Consider the following 10,292-nt stretch of genomic DNA (forward strand, 5'->3'; position numbering starts at 1 on the left):
ATGCTAATATTTTCAGACATGGATCAATCCATGGTACTTCAAAAGACTTCGTAGTTTAGCAATAAAGCGAGGCAGGCTTGCATGGTTACACCTAAGATTTCATGCTCACATTCCCTCTATCTTTCACACACTCACACAAAATTATATGAAGAGATAAGCAATTGGTTTTGGATTTGCTAGCATACATGGGTTAGCAGATGCTTCTTGAACTCTGCATGGTGAACGAGGTTCAATCAGTGCATGTTTATCAGTTCTTCTGTAATAATGTCTGTAGTTCATTTTACACTGCTGGCGCGAACTTAAGTAATGTTTGCATTAAATGTTGTCACAGCAGCAAACTAATAAGCTGAGCTCTATTTATTTGCTCTTCTGGGACTGGGTAATTCAGAATGGATGAGAGTAAGATAATATGATTATAATTAATCTACTGATCGCTTTTGCTAAGAGTCTTAATGATTTCCATAATACTACTATAAATATGTCTGAAGTCGTTTATTATATAGAGACAAAGATTAAACAACTTAATAATACATCCCAAACTAGTTTCATGAGGCTAAAGGAATTACCAATAGTCACTACAATTTGCACTAGTATTCTCTAAGGCAAATACTGAAGTGACTATAGCTTGTCTGAATACACAATCCTCTGTTTATTTCATTTTTTTTTTGGAGCATATTTTAATTTCCTGGTTCTGTCAATAAAAACTTAAAAATGATGAAGATGAGTTGTCAACAGCTTTTGCATCTTTGGAGTTTCATTTGTGTTTGTCCCCTGTGTAAACCTCTTTTCTCAGCTCAAGAGAAAGCCAGTGGTTCTCAATCAGATAGTCTCAGCAAACTTCCAACACAGGTTGACTTTAATATAATTATAATCTTTATTTAAGAATGTACAAATATGCTATGAGAATCCCATTCAAACATGCACATTATATGTAGCTTATATTACTTCTTTTTTTTTTTTATTATGGTGGCAAAGCAACAACAGAAAGGTGTGTGAGTCTCAGATATGGAAATGAGGAAAAGTGCAGTAAAGTGGGTCAACATGTAAAAATCTGTAAAAAGTGTGAAATTTTATTATAACATTTAAATAATACACTGTATACACAAAGGACTCCAACCTGGAGCTTGGGCGGCTGATGATTAAAGGGAATGTAATGCTTTAATACTCTGATTTACACACTCTCTTTTTGTCCTGTCTCTCTTAGCTCCCCGGAGTCAAAGCTAACAATTCACTTCAGCCTGTGTTCCTCCGGGGCTGTAGTGGCCCACCTCAGGGAAGCAATGAGTGAGAAACTACGTACAGTACCCACAGAGGAGCTGAGAGCACTTGCCACTCTCCCTAACAAGATTATCCCTCACTGTGGGTGCTGTCTCCGCTCATGTGCAGATCACATTCTTAATATGTTACCTCAATGAGTGGCTGCAGGTGATGTATATAAGGATGTGGCAGTGGGGGGTGCTCGCTGTCAAAGTTAGACATGGAAACTTGAATTTGTTTCACACTCATTGAGCACCCGTAGCATTATGGGTAAGGCTACAGTAGCTGCAATCCCACATGATCAATAATTAATTGACTAACATACACTCCGCTAAGTTCTGTCAAACATTCTGTGACCAGCTCAGACTTCAGGGGATGTGTTTGGATTTAAAGAGTCAGTTGTTGTTATGCTGGTGCTCAGGGTATCACAGTAGCCTACAGTAGCTGTAAGCTAAACTGTGTTTTGTACTTGTCATTTTCCTGGTCTTTCTGGGAGCATCTGACTCCCAAAGCAAAGCACAAACTGTCTGCCTAAAGACTGTGTGCGTAAATACAACAATTTTGTCACTGTGTCATCACCAACAGTATAGCTACACAAAGAGAGTTCTGTTTATGTGTTTGTGTTCGCTCTCATGCTAATAGGCTAGTATTTAGTATAGCCGTCAATGACAGTAAGTTATTCTTCATATAACAGAACAGAATAAGTCAAAACATATCATATTATAACATTTAAAAGTCATATTCTAGATGTAACACTATGCAAGTTTCTCTGTGTGTGGCTTTAGCGGTAACTGCATTACTGTTGGGTTTTCACTTAACTTTTACTTTTACTTGAGATGAGTAACACTCATGTGTCCTTTTCATGATGCTAAGACAATGTATTGCTCCAGATGGCATTTCACATAATTCAGCAAATATTTCTTTGCAGAGCAGGCAGAGATGATAGTTACCTGACTGGAGAAGAATCCAGCTTCAGACGAAGCGTAAGCTGAGCAGATGCTTTAATTTGTATTGTCAGCGTGTGCTTTTTCATCTGAGGCATTTATACACTCATGAGAATATGAGACTTCAGATACTTTATTGTTTATGCATAATGAAATAAATTCTGGCTTGAAAATTACAAATACTGTCTGGAGGACACATAGATAACTGCAGTAATGTACTTAACTAAATAAACTGCCTAAAAAGATTAACAATTATGACATAAAACAAATAAAGCAAGCTTATTCCTGTATTTATTTTCCAATAATTAGATTGATAATATTTATTATGCTTTTAGTAGTACTTAAGAAGTGCGAGTGGAATCACAATGCGATTCAGATTTAGTCATTTTCCAAGCTGAATTTTAGGAAAAGAAAGTTACAAAATGGATAATGATGTAGCCTACTGATGAAGGGGCAATTAAAAAAAAATAACAGTTTGGACCGAAAAGGCACCAAATAGAAGGACTTCTGTTGTCTATGAAATTATTTTCTAAAGAGGGTGATGAACCAAGTTATAATGATTTTTTTTTTTTCTAAAAAAAATAATAATAATAATAATTAAAAAAAAGATTGTTTGGAGATTAGTTTCTTTGAAGCAAAATATGATTAGACAATTTTTTTTATGGAAATCTTTCATCAAACGTATGATTTTCCTGTGTCTTATGGTCAGTATTTCATGGAGATGCTATGAATCATATTCAGAACAAAACATATGTCCGTTCACGTGCCCATGGCTCCACCTGCTGTAGCCTATAGCACGTACATGTGGAATTGATATATTTTTTTTAAGTTTGGGGCAACGTACCTGTACAAAATTTACCATCGTAACAAAAGCTTCTACCAAAATACCATAGTTACTACTCTTATTGTTACTGCTGTACAAATGCCAGTACAGTTCAGTATTTTCAGTAAGGCATTTATTGGCTACAGTGCAGATTACGTCATCATAATCGCGACAGTATTTGTGTCCACAGTCAATGAGAAGCCAGTGTTTTAAATGAAAAAAGGCGCTGTCATAAACTGAAAAGAATCCTATGTGAAACACACGTTACGTATCGTAATCTCGTTTATCACATTGTGAAGGATCGCTATTTTGCTGTTTTAAAGAAATAGGTGTTATATATATATATATATATATATATATATATATATATATATATATATATATATATATATATATATATATATATATATATATATATATATATATACAGACACACACAATACAAAGGGCTAATTCGACCTTTGTTATTCAGGTAGTACATGCTTACTGAAGACTGATGTTAAGGAAGGACCGAATAAGGGCAAACGTTTTTATATCCTCACTGCGCGTGATGCAACGCCATGCAACATGTAGACTGCCTACAGAGTGGTTAACACGTAACACACAATAATAATATGACTAATAATTTAATCAAATTGTATTATTTGTATTTAAGAATAAGTGGTTTTGTATATTGTTCATATCAAATGTGCATGAGCCAATGTGTTGCCCTGATCTGAGTTTACGTATGTTTTTCAGGATCCCACCATCTCACAATAAGATGATAAATCCGTTGATTTTTTTTTTTTTTTTTTTTTTTACCATACATCATATTTTTGAGTAAAATAACAATATATTCAGGTGTCATAATGTAGGTTGTTCTGAGGTTAGTAACAATTCAGGAGGACTCTTTTCTGAATATGTATACATTTTTCTAGGTACAATCCTTGTAATTGACTATTAGATGGAACAATGAACGGTAAAGTGGAAAGGATTCTAAATCCTTGCTATTAATACTTTATTTCTTTCATAATCAGGTTGTTTTATCCCTGTATGCTTGGAAATCTGAAAGAGAGAAGTGGTGTGGTTGTGTTCTTTAGAGACATATTTGTATCCACAATACATTGTCCACTTTTTGTTTTTAAAATTATGAATTTACTACTACCTTCCTGCAGAAAGACCCTGAGAAAATGATTGATTTGTCAGAGAAAGATCTTCAATCCTCAATCCTCACTCCTGTCACACCCTTTCAAAGTCAAGACAAAACAGGACAAATCTTCAGAACGCAAGAGGAATCCAGATGCTGAAAAGCATAGGGGAGAGATCAATGGTGATAAAGGTGTGAAAGGTAAAGACCATAGTAGTGCTAAAAAGAAAGAAGAGTGTTCCAAGACAACAGAGATAGAGTCTTGGAGGAACAAGAAACTTCCCGCTGGGATGAAGATAAAGAAGAGAGTTTCTGATGACGAGAGGCTGAGGAGGACGGCACAGGACAGGCATGTCCTGAGAGTCCAAACTCGTTTAACGAAAGAATTGAAGGACCGAGTGAATCCAAGACCAGCCTCAAACACCAGCAGGAGAAGAAGACTACAAAAATGGGCGGCTCTGCACAAAGCCCCTTCAAAGGGTTAATCTGGATGTGATATATAAGCTTCAGTAGAGAATGAAACATGATGACCACTCAAACAGACAAATCAGGTAAAAATCAGTTACAGATAAAAACCCAAATCCTGCAGAGCGAGAGCAGCTCACCTTCATGCTCGTCCTCACAGCATGTGCCAGTTTCTGAAAAACCCACAGCATTTAATGTTCACTTAACAGTACCAAACCAACCACCCTGAAGAGTGCTCAGACTCCAGCTGCACATGTTCAGAAAACACTCACCTCTTATCCTGGTTTCCAGGCTGCTTCTAAAGTCCAGGCTCGGTCTGAGGACCCCAGGGCCCTCCACAGCGATCTCACAGCCCAGCTCAAGCAGAAGAAGGTTACTCATCCTTTACTGTTTTCTTGTTAGTTACTGTTAATATTATGTAATAGCTATAATAATATTGTTGTATTACATGTAAATTTGATTCAGCTGGTTATGCTTGAGATTCAACACTCACTTTTTGTTCCTCTGTGTGTCTGGTCTATCTTTCCTAGGCCACTCTTTCAGTGGTGAACGTGTCAACTCTGCCAGATAAAGGGGAGCATTTGGAGAGTCAGGAGAAGGAGCGTCTCGAGTCTCTGGAGTCTCTGAGTCTGACCACAGCTTCTCTGTCTAGTGAGACTCACTTTATTTTTGGGTCGAGATCAGCATACATGAATTTATACATACTATGGCTTGAAGGTATCTCTTCTATTATGAAGAAAAATTCAGAATAAGTATTTACTCTTAAAATACTGTTCAAAAGTTTAGGTAAGTTCTGTTTTAAAGAAATGATTACTTTCATTCAGTAAAGATGCATTAAATTTATAAAAAAGTGTCAAATACATCTATAATGTTACAAAATATTTCCTTTAAAATAAATACTTTTTTTTTTTTTTACTTTCGGCTCATCCAAGAATCCTGAAAAAAAACATGGTTTTCAAAAGAAAACAATTAAGCAGCACAACAATAAGAACTGTTTCTTCAGCAGCAAATCAGTATATTATAATAATTTATGAGGGTCATGTGATTCTGAAGCTTTGGTGACACTTCTTTAAAAAACAAATAAAAAAAATCTCACTGTCCCCAATCATTTGGTAAAAGTATAAATGTTAGGGTGCTACAAAATACTGATTATCATGATATTTTTGAAAACAAAACCTCAAGTGATTTAGCTCAATGTTTTATTATTATTTGTTAGACAAAAAAATATTTTTTAGCAAAATCATGGTTTGTCAATATTTGAAAAACTGTTCAAAATCATGTGGCCTATCTAACTTGTAGAAAGAAAAAAAAAACATAAAACGGGAAACGATGTTATAGTGAGGACCCCTGCAGATACTCATGACTTAGTCAATATTAGTAAGTTTTTAGGTCATCAGATAATCTGACCTTTTTCATGACAATTCAAGGTTTGTTCAGGTTGTAAAATGCTCCCTAAAAATATTATAATACTTATTGTATTAATAATGAATAATAATTCAGCTTTAAAAATTGAATACCCTCATACTGAGGAAATTATTGAAGAAATCTAAATGGAATCATCTCACTATTCAAATATAGGGTCTGAAGATAAAGACAAATCAGAGGCAGAACGTAAGGCATCACACAGCCATTCCAATCCATTCAGTCGTCCTGGAGGCACCATCCTCCAGTCCACAGCTCCAGCTCCCATGATGAAGGAATCCTCTGGCAGCTCACTGGGTCTGAACCTGAGCCAAGGCTACTCCCAGATGTTCGGAGGTATAGTGTTTAATCCTATTCTTCTACGAATTGGTGCTTTCTGTGCCCATTTCATTAGTAAGTGTATTGATGTACTAATTTGGCCGGTTGTCTCTGCAGTAAATCCTCAGAGCCAGGCTTTCTATGGTGGCAGGATGACTGAGAACAGTGCCACCAGTGAGGCCATCGACCATCTGCACGACTCGCTGGAGTCCTGCCCTACAGAAGACACAGAGGCACTGGATCCCAAAGGAATCAAAGTCAGTCAGTTCATGCTAAAACAATTATTTTGTTAATCATTATCAGTTATTGAAAAGTTTAATGGGGAACTAAATGACCAACTTTAAAGTTGTATACACATAATGCTATCAAAAGCCAAATATTAATACGTGTTTTTAACTTTTTTGGGGAAACAACTTAAAGAGAGATGAGCATGATTTTTTTAGTTTTACAATTTTGTGCAGTTATTATAATGGTTAAATTAATTTTTTGTTAGTAAGATAGTATAAACTGTGTAAAAATCCCTTCACATCGTTTATATCATTGTAATTATAACAGTGATCTTGCTTCACAAGGTAGAGCTGTTGCCTCATCAGAGGAGAGCACTGGCCTGACTGCTGTGGAGAGAGACACAGAAACCATCTGGAGGAATATGGGTGATATTCAGTACTCCTATAAATTGAATTGATGTTTTTAATTTAAGATACATAAGATACATAATCCCTGACAGGATGACCAGCACCCCATTGTGACGCAGACGTGTTTTATATCACCCTGTGAGAGATGTGCAATGTTATCTCACCTGATATTGATTTTAGTTTTTTTGTTAAAGAAAAAAAAATGATATGAGAGAAATGCAACCAACTGAGCTATGTAGAAAAATGGTTGCCTGAGTTTATGGTTTAACGGTAATTGCCTGAGCTATGTAATAATCAGTTATAATGCAGAAAAACTCCTGAGGCCTATTGTTAAGCTAAAATCTGATTCAGTTCACTCTTCACTATGAAATGAAAACACGTTTCACATTTACAGGGTTTTTAGAGACGGAAGTTGTCGTAATTGGGAAAAATTAATAACCGCAAATGAGAAAGAAAACAAAAAAACTGCAATGTTGAAATTTATTTTTATCAATAATTTTTTAAGCTGATGACATGGGCCTGGGAAAGACCCTCGCGATGATCTCCTTCTTTGTCTCAAAAAGAAGACTGAAAATCTGAAGGAATGGATCTCAAAAAATGGCTTATTAATAGCTCATATCTAAGATCTTCAATCTGTCTGTGTATGTTTGCGTGTTTTATCTGATTCAAGCTTTTTGCCACTTCTGCTGTCCTCCAGGCAGTTGCATAATCTAAACAGATTCAAGATTGTATGTGTCATAATTATCATCCTCAGATTTAACCATAGTGGCTTCTCAGGGGACACTGATAATCTGTCCTGCTTCTCTGGTGCATCACTGGAAGAAAGAGATTGACAAGTGTGTGAAGAGTAACCGCCTCAGTGTGTGTTTGTGCCATGACCCCAACTGACAGAGGAGTTGTGTAGGCCACACACTCGCATACACACCAACAACAGACAGATCATACACACATGTATCTGTGAAGCATTTAGCAAAACACACGTTGTCTGAGTGCGTGATGAAACTTGCATGCATATACATTTAGTGCTGCCAGAAATTACTTGGACACTTCAGTTGCACTTAAAATTGCCATTACATTAAATACAAAATTTCAAACCTTTTGACATGATTTTGTCTGTCCGTCCATCCATCTATCTGATCCCAAATGTATCTTCAGTGGATCTGTGAAGTTGGCTCCTTTCATGGTTTTACTACATTTATTTTAAAACAAAGATAGCTTAGTTATTAATATTGATTGTTTGAGATTTTATTTTATAATGCAGTGGCATTCACACGTTTGTAAATGTCCAAATACTTTTTAAGGTCACTGTACATAATTGTTGCAAATGTTCACATAGATTTGTTTCGTCTTTTTGTGTGTTTAACTTTATCTTTTTCTTTTCATCTTGTTTAATCTCTCATCCTCTCTTTCCAGTCTGTGTCTCCACAGCTTTGCTGATCATGATGTTGTGATCACCGCATACATTTTGGTCTCTCAGGAGATCCCAGTGCAGAAGGAGGATGCAGAGAAACCCTCGAAGGACTCTGATCATGTAGTATGAATAATGATCTCAACATCTTAATGTTTCATTTAATTAGCTGAGATGTTGTTTGAGGGCCTGTTCATGTGTTGTTGTCTGTGCACCACTAAGAGGTTGTTTTAAGAAGGTCTTTTCTTGTTGTCTTGGGTCACAGACCTGCCTCCTCTGTTACGTGTTGCTTGGGAACATGCGATTCTTGATGAAGCTCACAACATTAAAAACACTAGAGTCCAGACATCTATGGCGGTGTGTAAGCTGCGGTATTATCTGCTCAGTTGGCGTTTTTGCATCTTTTAGCTGCTTGTTAATAAAAGGCTTATCATAATAAAAATGATCGAAAAAATCATTATTATCAACCGCTGTGAGTTTAATTGCAAGCACTACAAGGAGTATGATTTTTGTCTGAGGAATTCAGAAGATGTTGGTACAACACCTGGGGAAACAGTATAGGTCTGCAGTTCGAAAGCGCCTTCTGCTGGCAGAGAATGACTGTGCATTTCAGTAAGGCTGCTGTTGTGGTGAGTAGAGTATTCCTGCAATACTGGAGTGCTGTAGTTTTGAGAAGGGCATAACTGCAGCCTGGAGATCTCCAAATGAGGGAGGGAAAATAGCGTGTGGCTTCCTCCCATTGACATTGACAGCAAATGATATGCATGTGCAATCTTTTTCCCAATCCTCTCCAAGTACTGTAGGTATAACTGCAGACCAGACTTCCAAAATGGGCATGAAATCCAAAATTGGGCAGAACCTCCCAAATGGAGCAGGGTCTCTTCGAGCAAAGACTTTCACCATTGGCTCTGGCTTCAGGCAATTGTTATTGACTTACATTTCAAAATTAAACATTGTTTCTAGTTGATCTAAAATAAAATATGTTATATAAATAATATGCTATATAAATAAATATTCTCTGAGATAGCAGAGTCCAAAGCTTGTGGCCAGTGGTCGCACCCAACCCCACGCTTGAGGGGGCTCCATGCCGAACGGACCGGGCCCCACGTCCCTATGTAGGCCCTATGTAGGCACCAGAATTTGAACCTCTGCTTCATGATATAAAAGAGAATTAACCATGAGCCGTCCCAACGCACACAGGGAAAATATTTTGTTCTATTGTTTTGTTTTAAGCAACGGGGGCGAAGGGGGTAGTAACGCTTGGTTTAACTGAAAAAGTACTATTGTCTGTTGAGGTCCGGCTGGGGAGTTACGGAACAGGCCGTCAATTTCATATCGGAAAATTCTCATAACTGAATGAATAAATGAATGATCCATTTATATATCTTCTGAACTGCAACTTTCTCTACCACGCTATTCAGCGCCAATCAGACTGTGCTGTCATTTCCACTGGTTGGTTAGGGTCAGGTGTGGGGTAGGTTTAGGGGCTACCATTTTTTGTAGCACAGTATAGGAACACTGTGATTTACTCTACCAATAAAATCATTAGAATCAGCTATGGGGCGGAGTTTGTGCTAAAGAGGTTTGGGAGAATAATTGTGCATGCATGTCATGTGCCTGTCTGTCAGTGGGAGGAAGCCACGCCGTTTTGGAGTTCCATTCCCCATTTAGAGATCTCCAGTGCAGTTATACTCTTCCCTTTTTCCACCTCATAAATTAATAAGATTTTTAAACAACTTTATTTATTTTCACACAAAATTTGTTTAACTCCATCAATGTTCAGTACAAAGGTATATATATATATATATATATATATATATATATATATATATATATATATATATATATATTCTTTTCTGCAGTTATATATTTTAGTTCCGTTGTACCCTAGTAT

General features: G+C 36.7%; 1 pseudogene; it reads left to right on the forward strand.

Annotated features, from left to right (window-relative positions):
* The first annotated feature begins 389 nt into the window (after positions 1-389).
* Positions 390-8,530, forward strand: LOC113080233 (transcription termination factor 2-like; annotated as a pseudogene).
* Positions 8,531-10,292: the final 1,762 nt, after the last annotated feature.

Source organism: Carassius auratus, unplaced genomic scaffold, assembly GCF_003368295.1.
Source record: "Carassius auratus strain Wakin unplaced genomic scaffold, ASM336829v1 scaf_tig00030428, whole genome shotgun sequence".
Taxonomy (NCBI): domain Eukaryota; kingdom Metazoa; phylum Chordata; class Actinopteri; order Cypriniformes; family Cyprinidae; genus Carassius; species Carassius auratus.